The following is a 13,055-nucleotide window of genomic DNA, read 5'->3' on the forward strand; positions in this document are numbered from 1 at the left end:
AGTAGATACAGTCTACACATGTAAACAGTGTTGTTGCTCCTTCTAGTGGACAAGTTGGTACATTACAGTTGAAACAGATCAGTAGATACAGTCTACAAATGTAAACAGTGTTGTTGCTCCATCTAGTGGACAAGTTGGTACATTACAGTTGAAACAGATCAGTAGATACAGTCTACACATGTAAACAGTGTTGTTGCTCCTTCTAGTGGACAAGTTGGTACATTACAGTTGAAACAGATCAGTAGATACAGTCTACAAATGTAAACAGTGTTGTTGCTCCATCTAGTGGACAAGTTGGTACATTACAGTTGAAACAGATCAGTAGACGCAGTCTACAAAGGTAAACAGTGTTGTTGCTCCTTCTAGTGGACAAGTTGGTACATTACAGTTGAAACACAGATCAGTAGGTACAGTCTACAAATGTAAACAGTGTTGTTGCTCCATCTAGTGGACAAGTTGGTACATTACAGTTGAAACACAGATTAGTAGATACAGTCTACAAATGTAAACAGTGTTGTTGCTCCATCTAGTGGACAAGTTGGTACATTACAGTTGAAACAGATCAGTAGATACAGTCTACACATGTAAACAGTGTTGTTGCTCCATCTAGTGGACAAGTTGGTACATTACAGTTGAAACACAGATCAGTAGATACAGTCTACACATGTAAACAGTGTTGTTGCTCCTTCTAGTGGACAAGTTGGTACATTACAGTTGAAACACAGATCAGTAGATACAGTCTACACATGTAAACAGTGTTGTTGCTCCATCTAGTGGACAAGTTGGTACATTACAGTTGAAACAGATCAGTAGATACAGTCTACAAATGTAAACAGTGTTGTTGCTCCTTCTAGTGGACAAGTTGGTACATTACAGTTGTAACAGATCAGTAGACACAGTCTACAAATGTAAACAGTGTTGTTGCTCCTTCTAGTGGACAAGTTGGTACATTACAGTTGAAACAGATCAGTAGACACAGTCTACAAAGGTAAACAGTGTTGTTGCTCCTTCTAGTGGACAAGTTGGTACATTACAGTTGAAACACAGATCAGTAGATACAGTCTACAAATGTAAACAGTGTTGTTGCTCCATCTAGTGGACAAGTTGGTACATTACAGTTGAAACAGATCAGTAGATACAGTCTACAAATGTAAAGAGTGTTGTTGCTCCTTCTAGTGGACAAGTTGGTACATTACAGTTGAAACAGATCAGTAGATACAGTCTACAAATGTAAACAGTGTTGTTGCTCCTTCTAGTGGACAAGTTGGTACATTACAGTTGAAACAGATCAGTAGACACAGTCTACAAAGGTAAACAGTGTTGTTGCTCCTTCTAGTGGACAAGTTGGTACATTACAGTTGAAACACAGATCAGTAGATACAGTCTACACATGTAAACAGTGTTGTTGCTCCATCTAGTGGACAAGTTGGTACATTACAGCTTAAACAGATCAGTAGACACAGTCTACAAAGGTAAACAGTGTTGTTGCTCCTTCTAGTGGACAAGTTGGTACATTACAGTTGAAACACCGATCAGTAGGTACAGTCTACACATGTAAACAGTGTTGTTGCTCCATCTAGTGGACAAGTTGGTACATTACAGTTGAAACAGATCAGTAGATACAGTCTACAAATGTAAACAGTGTTGTTGCTCCTTCTAGTGGACAAGTTGGTACATTACAGTTGAAACAGATCAGTAGACACAGTCTACAAAGGTAAACAGTGTTGTTGCTCCTTCTAGTGGACAAGTTGGTACATTACAGTTGAAACACAGATCAGTAGATACAGTCTACACATGTAAACAGTGTTGTTGCTCCATCTAGTGGACAAGTTGGTACATTACAGTTGAAACACAGATTAGTAGATACAGTCTACAAATGTAAACAGTGTTGTTGCTCCATCTAGTGGACAAGTTGGTACATTACAGTTGAAACAGATCAGTAGATACAGTCTACACATGTAAACAGTGTTGTTGCTCCATCTAGTGGACAAGTTGGTACATTACAGTTGAAACACAGATCAGTAGATACAGTCTACACATGTAAACAGTGTTGTTGCTCCTTCTAGTGGACAAGTTGGTACATTACAGTTGAAACACAGATCAGTAGATACAGTCTACACATGTAAACAGTGTTGTTGCTCCATCTAGTGGACAAGTTGGTACATTACAGTTGAAACAGATCAGTAGATACAGTCTACACATGTAAACAGTGTTGTTGCTCCTTCTAGTGGACAAGTTGATACATTACAGTTGAAACAGATCAGTAGATACAGTCTACAAATGTAAACAGTGTTGTTGCTCCTTCTAGTGGACAAGTTGGTACATTACAGTTGAAACAGATCAGTAGACACAGTCTACAAAGGTAAACAGTGTTGTTGCTCCTTCTAGTGGACAAGTTGGTACATTACAGTTGAAACACAGATCAGTAGATACAGTCTACAAATGTAAACAGTGTTGTTGCTCCATCTAGTGGACAAGTTGGTACATTACAGTTGAAACAGATCAGTAGATACAGTCTACAAATGTAAAGAGTGTTGTTGCTCCTTCTAGTGGACAAGTTGGTACATTACAGTTGAAACAGATCAGTAGATACAGTCTACAAATGTAAACAGTGTTGTTGCTCCTTCTAGTGGACAAGTTGGTACATTACAGTTGAAACAGATCAGTAGACACAGTCTACAAAGGTAAACAGTGTTGTTGCTCCTTCTAGTGGACAAGTTGGTACATTACAGTTGAAACACAGATCAGTAGATACAGTCTACACATGTAAACAGTGTTGTTGCTCCATCTAGTGGACAAGTTGGTACATTACAGCTTAAACAGATCAGTAGACACAGTCTACAAAGGTAAACAGTGTTGTTGCTCCTTCTAGTGGACAAGTTGGTACATTACAGTTGAAACACCGATCAGTAGGTACAGTCTACACATGTAAACAGTGTTGTTGCTCCATCTAGTGGACAAGTTGGTACATTACAGTTGAAACAGATCAGTAGATACAGTCTACAAATGTAAACAGTGTTGTTGCTCCTTCTAGTGGACAAGTTGGTACATTACAGTTGAAACACAGATCAGTAGATACAGTCTACAAATGTAAACAGTGTTGTTGCTCCTTCTAGTGGACAAGTTGGTACATTACAGTTGAAACAGATCAGTAGACACAGTCTACAAAGGTAAACAGTGTTGTTGCTCCTTCTAGTGGACAAGTTGGTACATTACAGTTGAAACACAGATCAGTAGATACAGTCTACAAATGTAAACAGTGTTGTTGCTCCATCTAGTGGACAAGTTGGTACATTACAGTTGAAACAGATCAGTAGATACAGTCTACAAATGTAAAGAGTGTTGTTGCTCCTTCTAGTGGACAAGTTGGTACATTACAGTTGAAACAGATCAGTAGATACAGTCTACAAATGTAAACAGTGTTGTTGCTCCTTCTAGTGGACAAGTTGGTACATTACAGTTGAAACAGATCAGTAGACACAGTCTACAAAGGTAAACAGTGTTGTTGCTCCTTCTAGTGGACAAGTTGGTACATTACAGTTGAAACACAGATCAGTAGATACAGTCTACACATGTAAACAGTGTTGTTGCTCCATCTAGTGGACAAGTTGGTACATTACAGTTGAAACAGATCAGTAGATACAGTCTACACATGTAAACAGTGTTGTTGCTCCTTCTAGTGGACAAGTTGGTACATTACAGTTGAAACAGATCAGTAGATACAGTCTACACATGTAAACAGTGTTGTTGCTCCATCTAGTGGACAAGTTGGTACATTACAGTTGAAACACAGATTAGTAGATACAGTCTACAAATGTAAACAGTGTTGTTGCTCCATCTAGTGGACAAGTTGGTACATTACAGTTGAAACACAGATCAGTAGATACAGTCTACAAAGGTAAACAGTGTTGTTGCTCCTTCTAGTAAACAGTGTTGTTGCTCCTTCTAGTGGACAAGTTGGTACATTACAGTTGAAACACAGATCAGTAGATACAGTCTACACATGTAAACAGTGTTGTTGCTCCATCTAGTGGACAAGTTGGTACATTACAGTTGAAACAGATCAGTAGATACAGTCTACACATGTAAACAGTGTTGTTGCTCCTTCTAGTGGACAAGTTGGTACATTACAGTTGAAACAGATCAGTAGACACAGTCTACAAAGGTAAACAGTGTTGTTGCTCCTTCTAGTGGACAAGTTGGTACATTACAGTTGAAACACAGATCAGTAGGTACAGTCTACAAATGTAAACAGTGTTGTTGCTCCATCTAGTGGACAAGTTGGTACATTACAGTTGAAACAGATCAGTAGATACAGTCTACAAATGTAAACAGTGTTGTTGCTCCTTCTAGTGGACAAGTTGGTACATTACAGTTGAAACAGATCAGTAGATACAGTCTACAAATGTAAACAGTGTTGTTGCTCCATCTAGTGGACAAGTTGGTACATTACAGTTGAAACAGATCAGTAGATACAGTCTACACATGTAAACAGTGTTGTTGCTCCATCTAGTGGACAAGTTGGTACATTACAGTTGAAACACAGATTAGTAGATACAGTCTACACATGTAAACAGTGTTGTTGCTCCTTCTAGTGGACAAGTTGGTACATTACAGTTGAAACACAGATCAGTAGATACAGTCTACAAATGTAAACAGTGTTGTTGCTCCATCTAGTGGACAAGTTGGTACATTACAGTTGAAACACAGATCAGTAGATACAGTCTACAAAGGTAAACAGTGTTGTTGCTCCTTCTAGTAAACAGTGTTGTTGCTCCTTCTAGTGGACAAGTTGGTACATTACAGTTGAAACACAGATCAGTAGATACAGTCTACACATGTAAACAGTGTTGTTGCTCCATCTAGTGGACAAGTTGGTACATTACAGTTGAAACAGATCAGTAGATACAGTCTACACATGTAAACAGTGTTGTTGCTCCTTCTAGTGGACAAGTTGGTACATTACAGTTGAAACAGATCAGTAGACACAGTCTACAAAGGTAAACAGTGTTGTTGCTCCTTCTAGTGGACAAGTTGGTACATTACAGTTGAAACACAGATCAGTAGGTACAGTCTACAAATGTAAACAGTGTTGTTGCTCCATCTAGTGGACAAGTTGGTACATTACAGTTGAAACAGATCAGTAGATACAGTCTACAAATGTAAACAGTGTTGTTGCTCCTTCTAGTGGACAAGTTGGTACATTACAGTTGAAACACAGATCAGTAGGTACAGTCTACAAATGTAAACAGTGTTGTTGCTCCTTCTAGTGGACAAGTTGGTACATTACAGTTGAAACAGATCAGTAGATACAGTCTACAAATGTAATTAGTGTTGTTGCTCCATCTAGTGGACAAGTTGGTACATTACAGTTGAAACAGATCAGTAGATACAGTCTACAAATGTAAACAGTGTTGTTGCTCCTTCTAGTGGACAAGTTGGTACATTACAGTTGAAACAGATCAGTAGATACAGTCTACAAATGTAAACAGTGTTGTTGCTCCATCTAGTGGACACGTTGGTACATTACAGTTGAAACAGATCAGTAGATACAGTCTACACATGTAAACAGTGTTGTTGCTCCTTCTAGTGGACAAGTTGGTACATTACAGTTGAAACAGATCAGTAGATACAGTCTACAAATGTAAACAGTGTTGTTGCTCCATCTAGTGGACAAGTTGGTACATTACAGTTGAAACAGATCAGTAGATACAGTCTACACATGTAAACAGTGTTGTTGCTCCTTCTAGTGGACAAGTTGGTACATTACAGTTGAAACAGATCAGTAGATACAGTCTACAAATGTAAACAGTGTTGTTGCTCCATCTAGTGGACACGTTGGTACATTACAGTTGAAACAGATCAGTAGATACAGTCTACACATGTAAACAGTGTTGTTGCTCCATCTAGTGGACAAGTTGGTACATTACAGTTGAAACAGATCAGTAGATACAGTCTACAAATGTCAACAGTGTTGTTGCTCCATCTAGTGGACATGTTGGTACATTACAGTTGAAACACAGATCAGTAGACACAGTCTACACATGTAAACAGTGTTGTTGCTCCATCTAGTGGACATGTTGGTACATTACAGTTGAAACACAGATCAGTAGACACAGTCTACACATGTAAACAGTGTTGTTCATCTGTGGTTCCAGTAAGTGTTCCATCAGACGTTGTCATGAAGCTGGTGTAGTCTGGAACAGGACTTGTGGTAGCGGACCTCCATGGCCACACAGTCTCTGTCTTCAATATGCAAGAGAATGCTGCTGTCTTGCTTTATCCTGGCAGCGTTCATCAACTGGCCTAAAAATAAAAGATGATTAAATGGTTTGTATGTGTGTAAGTAAGTGCTACGTGTAGTGCGTGTGTATGTGTGCGTGTGTGTGTGTATGTGTGCGTGTGTGTGTATGTGTGCGTGTGTGTGTGTGCGTGTGTGTGTATGTGTAAGTGTGTGTATGTGTGTGTGTGTGTGTTTACCTGCTGAAAGTGTTTCTGCCTGTGAACGATGGTCCTTCTGCCGTTTGCCTCCCACAGTAACTCTCTTGTCCGTTCTTCTGCTCCAAATGGCAGGCAGCACAGGGCCAGCAGAACCGATGGGCAGGCCCGTCTTCGAGCTTAGTTTTTTCTTTGGAATGTCACTTGTCGAGCCTGAAGCGTTGTCCGATGCCACAGACTCATCTTGACCCACATCCAGCTGTTTGGCCAGTTTTTAGGCAGAATCCAAACGCTTGTCATCAATGAACCGCCGGTACCAAGTCGGGTGAAGCCCAGCATCATCAGGAATATCTTTAAATTCAACATCCATACAGGACGTGAATGTATCGGCTACTTTATTAAACTCGCCATCACAGCAAAGCCAGCGTTTGAAACAATTCCTGTAAGTATCTCACCTTGATAGTGAAATCATTCACCTCTTCATCCCTTACAGACGTAACATGCATGTAGCATATTTTGTTGTTCTTTTTTCCAACTTTTTGAAGGTGTTTTAGAGTATTTTCCTCTTCATCGCTAGACATTGTTGACGTCGCCATCTTGGATCCGCGCGGCTACCTGATTGGTAGAGGTGGGTAGTAACGCGCTACATTTACTCCGTTACATCTACTTCAGTAACTTTTGGGATGAATTGTACTTCTAAGAGTAGTTTTAATGCAACATACTTTTACTTGAGTATATTTATAGAGAAGAAACGCTACTTTTACATTTATCTACATTCAGCTCGCTACTCGCTACTGATTTTTATCCATCTGTTAATGCACGCTTTGTTTGTTTTGCTTTGTCAGACTGACCTTCAAAGTAGGATCTATGCATGCCTGCGTCTCACCAACCAAACGCAGTCACTGGTGACGTTTGACTCCGTTTCACCAATCAAACAGAGCCAGGCGGTCACATGATTAACTGCACATAAAGTTTCAGCGGCAAACAACAACAAGCTTAAGCTTACATGAACTCAACGTCAAATTTGAGGAAGCACATGGCGGTAAGTAACGTTAGTAGATATTTTGGCTGTCACCGTAGGCTGATGTTAGCTTCCCTGCTATGAATCACTGTCAAATGTACATCGTGTGGGGACATTTATTAACGCACTGCAGCCTCAGACACACACACACACACACACACACACACACACACACACACACACACACACACACACACACACACACACACACACACACACACACACACACACACACACACACACACACACACACACACACACACAGTCGCACACACACACATGCATAGAAACGCCAATCAGAAGTGCACAGTGTGTTCCCAGGTGCAGCCCACACCTATCAGTTTATGGTTTGCATAAAGGCTAACTTGTTATTAGGGACCGCAATGTCCCTTTGGGACAGAGGACCCTATTGTATTTGTAAGGTTTTATTAGGGCCCGCATGGCCCATTGTCATTATTATTATTATCCCGCCGCCTCTTTGAGCTGTAATTTGACCCCTTAACATGCTTCAAAACTCACCATATTTGACACACACATCATGACTGGCGAAAATTGCGATCTAATAAAAAAATCCAAAACTCAAAATTGCGCTCTAGCGCCCCCGAGGACAAAACACAGAAAAAACTGCTTGTAACTTCCGGTAGTAAGGTCGTAGAGACATGAAACAAAAACCTCTATGAAGGTCTGACTTAGACCTATATTTCCTACATTGACTTCTTTCAGCAAAAAATCAACAGGAAGTTGGCAATTCCCCCTTCAAAACAAAAGTGTAGTAAAAACAGTCACTTTTGCCTCTTTGAGCTGTAATTTGACCCCCTTAACATGCTTCAAAACTCACCAAACTGGACACACACACCAGGACTGGCATGATTAAAAAACCCAACCCCAAAACTCAAAATTGCGCTCTAGCGCCCCCTAGGAAGAAAACAGACACAACTGCTCCTAGGAAGAAAACTCAGACAAAACTGCCTGTAACTTCCAGTAGGAATGTCGTAGAGACATGAAACAAAAACCTCTATGTAGGTCTCACTTAGACCTACATTTCATACACTGACAACCCCCAGCAAAAATCAACAGGAATTTTGCAATCCCGCTTCAAAAAAAAGTTGTTATTATTATTATATCGCCGCCTCTTTGAGCTGGAATTTGACCCCCTTAACATGCTTCAAAACTCACCATATTTGACACACACATCAGGACTGGCGAAAATTGCGATCTAATAAAAAAACCTAGCCCCAAAACTCAAAAATGCACTCTAGCGCCCCCTAGGAAAAAACACAGACAAACCTGCCTGTAACTTCCAGTAGAAATGTCGTAGCGACATGAAACAAAAACCTCTATGTAGGTCTCACTTAGACCTAGATTTCATAAAATGACATCCTTCAGCTAAAATCAACAGGAAGTTGGCAATTCCCCCTTCAAAACAAATGTTTTGTAAAAACAGTCACTTTTGCCTCTTTGAACTGTAATTTGACCCCCTTAACATGCTTCAAAACTCACCAAACTGGACACACACATCAGGACTGGCGAAAATTGAGATCCAATGAAAAAAGCAAACCCCAAAACTCAAAATTGCGCTCTAGCGCCCCCTAGGAATAAAACACAGACAAAACTGCTCCTAGGAAGAAAACACAGACAAAACTGCCTGTAACTTCCAGTAGGAATGTCGTAGAGACATGAAACAAAAACCTCTATGTAGGTCTTACTTAGACCTAGATTTCATATATTGACAACCCCCAGCAAAAATCTACAGGAAGTTTGCAATTCCCCCTTCAAAACAAAAGTTTTGTAAAAACCGGTCACCTTTTTTCAAACATGATCTCCTCTGAGCGCGTTTGTCGTGTCGGCTTCAAACTAGCACAGGAGAGAGATTGAAGCCTTCTGATTAAAAGTTGACTAAATAGTTTTAATTACTGCTCCGGTTGGGATTTGATGTGCCGTCAAAGTCGGTCCCGTCCATCGCTGCTTGCAGCTTTCATTTTCCTTTGTAATCTCTGCCTACTGAGCCTATGGTGCTGTTAACTTATTGTGGCTCAATTTGCCTTCATTTTTTATTGTTAATGTATTATTATTTAATATATATTATTGTTTTAGTTGCTCAAGAGATATTCCTGGCTCTGAATTTGCTCATTGCTATTTTGATGTTTTTGTGCATTATTTGTTGCCGTCATTAAAGGAACAGGTTACTCATCAGTTACTCAGTACTTGAGCAGTTTTTTCACAACATACTTTTTACTTTTACTCAAGTAAACATTTGGGTGACTACTCCTTACTTTTATTTGAGTAATAAATCTCTAAAGTAACAGTACTCTTACTTGAGTACAATTTCTGGCTACTCTACCCACCTCTGCTGATTGGTCGAATGTCACTTCCTGGGTCGAAAATATTGTTACGCCAAGCAAGAAATAGTCCCGACCTTAAACACTAATTTAAAAAAATTGCCTGGATGTCAAGTGGAGAACTTTTTTTTTCTCATTGAAAACCAAAATATATTTTTTAAGAACCAAAAATGATTGAGTGCCCAGACATGGGACCGAGATGAAACGAAAAACGGGTTCACCTTACGGCCTATTGAACGTATTTGACATCTGGAAACTGTTAGCATACATTTCTGATTCAAACAATAGGCTCCGCCTCCTTGAAGAGGATGAGCGGTTCAAAAAATGTTAGATGTGAAGTCATGTGACTCGCATACTTGCCAACCTTGAGACCTCCGAATTCGGGAGATTGGGTGGGTGGGGTTAGGGGGGAGGAGTATATTTATAGATAGAATTCACTGAAATTAAAGGCCTACTGAAAGCCACTACTAGCGACCACGCAGTCTGATAGTTTATATATCAATGATGACATCTTAACATTGCAACACATGCCAATACGGCCGGGTTAACTTATAAAGTGACATTTAAAACTTCCCGGGAAATATCCGGCTGAAACGTCGCGGTATGATGACGTATGCGCGTGACGAAGTCAGAGTAACGGAAGTTATGGTACCCGTAGAATCCTATACAAAAAGCTCTGTTTTCATTTCATAATTCCACAGTATTCTAGACATCTTTTGCAATTTGTTTAATGAACAATGAAGGCTGCAAAGAAGACAGTTGTAGGTGGGATCAGTGTATTAGCAGGGGACTACAGCATCACAACCAGGAGGACTTTGTTGGAGCGCTAGCCGCGCTAGCCGCCGACCTCACCTTGACTTCCTACGTCTCCGGGCCGCCAAACGCATCGGGTGAAGTCCTTCGTCCTTCTGCCGATCGCTGGAACGCAGGTGAGCACGGGTGTTGATGAGTAGATGAGGGCTGGCTGGCGTAGGTGGAGAGCTAATGTTTTTAGCATAGCTCTGTGAGGTCCCGTTGCTAAGTTGCTAACTTAGCTTCAATGGCGTCGTTAGCACAGCATTGTTAACCTTCGCCAGCCTGGAAAGCATTAACCGTGTATTTACATGTCCACGGTTTAATAGTATTGTTGATTTTCTATCTATCCTTCCAGTCAGGGGTTTATTTTTTTGTTTCTATATGCAGTTAAAGCACGATGCTATCACGTTAGCTCGTAGCTAAAGCATTTCGCCGATGTATTGTCGTGGAGATAAAAGGCACTGAATGTCCATTTCGCGTTCTGGACTCTCATTTTCAAGAGGATATAGTATCCCAGGTGGTTTAAAATACAAATCCGTGATCCACAATAGAAAAAGGAGAGAGTGTGGAATCCAAAGAGCCAGCTTGTACCTAAGTTACGGTCAGAGCGAAAAAAGATACGTCCTGCACTGCCTCTCAAGTCCTTCACTGTAACGTTCCTCATCTACGAATCTTTCATCCTCGCTCAAATTAATGGGGTAATCATCACTTTCTCGGTCCGAATCTCTCTCGCTCCATTGTAAACAACGGGGAATTGTGAGGAATACTAGCTCCTGTGACGTCACGCTACTTCCGCTACAGGCAAGGCTTTTTTTTATCAGCGAGCAAAAGTTGCGAACTTTATCGTCGATTTTCTCTACTAAATCCTTTCAGCAAAAATATGGCAATATCGCGAAATGATCAAGTATGACACATAGAATGGATCTGCTATCCCCGTTTAAATTAAAAAAAATCATTTCAGTAGGCCTTTAAAGTATTTCTTATATATACACACTACCGTTCAAAAGTTTGGGGTCACATGTAAATGTCCTTATTTTTGAAGGAAAAGCACTGTACTTTTCAATGAAGATAACTTTAAACTAGTCTTAACGTTACAGAAATACACTCTATACATTGCTAATGTGGTAAATGACTATTCTAGCTGCAAATGTCTGCTTTTTGGTGCAATATCTACATAGGTGTATAGAGGCCCATTTCCAGCAACTATCACTCCAGTGTTCTAATGGTACAATGTGTTTGCTCATTGGCTCAGAAGGCTAATTGATGATTAGAAAACCCTTGTGCAATCATGTTCACACATCTGAAAACACTTTAGCTCGTTACAGAAGCTACAAAACTGACCTTCCTTTGAGCAGATTGAGTTTCTGGAGCATCACACTTGTGGGGTCAATTAAACGCTCAAAATGGCCAGAAAAAGTGAACTTTCATCTGAAACTCCACAGTCTATTCTTGTTCTTAGAAATGAAGGCTCGAACACAAAACTGTTTGGGTGACCCCAAACTTTTGAACGGTAGTGTATATATATATATATGTATATATATATATATAGTACAGTACACAGTAATGAAAACACAGTTGTTCTACTAACTGTACTGTACTTGCTGCTTACTTAAAAAGACAAAAAAAACACTTACCTTTCACTATTCGAGTAGCCTTTGTTCTGCCATTTGAGTACTGGTGAGCGATCTCTGAATCCGGGAACATATCCTTCACGGATTTGTTGATAACATCCGCAAATGAGAACGGGATGTTGCTTGCAAGGTGGCCCATAATACTGCGTTGCCGCCGCCTTATGCTTCTCTGACCGCTCATGAGTGACTATATCCATTGGGCCACCGTGTTATGGGTTATAGATAAACCTATGGATAACGGAGACATATATAATAGTCTCCTTTTCAGGTGAGAGGACGCTAAAGGCAGTGCCTTTAAAGGCCTACTGAAATTAATTTTTTCTTATTCAAACGGGGATAGCAGATCCATTCTATGTGTCATACTTGATCATTTTGCGATATTGCCATATTTTTGCTGAAAGGATTTAGTAGAGAACATCGACGATAAAGTTTGCAACTTTTGGCCGCTGATAAAAAAAGCCTTGCCCCTACAGGAAGTAGCGTGACATCGCAAGTTGAAAGGCTCCTCACATTTCCCCATTGTTTACACCAGCAGCGAGAGCGATTCGGACCGAGAAAGCGACGATTACCCCATTAATTTGAGCCAGGATGAAATTTTCGTGGATGAGGATCGTGAGAGTGAAGGACTAGAGTAAAGTGCAGGACGTATCTTTTTTCGCTCTGACCATAACTTAGGTACAAGCTGGCTTATTGGATTCCACACTCTCTCTTTTTTCTATTGTGGATCACGGATTTGTATTTTAAACCACCTGGGATACTATATCCTCTTGAAAATGAGAGTCCAGAACGCGAAATGGACATTCACAGTGACTTTTATCTCCACGACAATAC

The sequence above is a fragment of the Entelurus aequoreus genome, linkage group LG28 (genome assembly GCF_033978785.1).
Source record: "Entelurus aequoreus isolate RoL-2023_Sb linkage group LG28, RoL_Eaeq_v1.1, whole genome shotgun sequence".
Taxonomy (NCBI): domain Eukaryota; kingdom Metazoa; phylum Chordata; class Actinopteri; order Syngnathiformes; family Syngnathidae; genus Entelurus; species Entelurus aequoreus.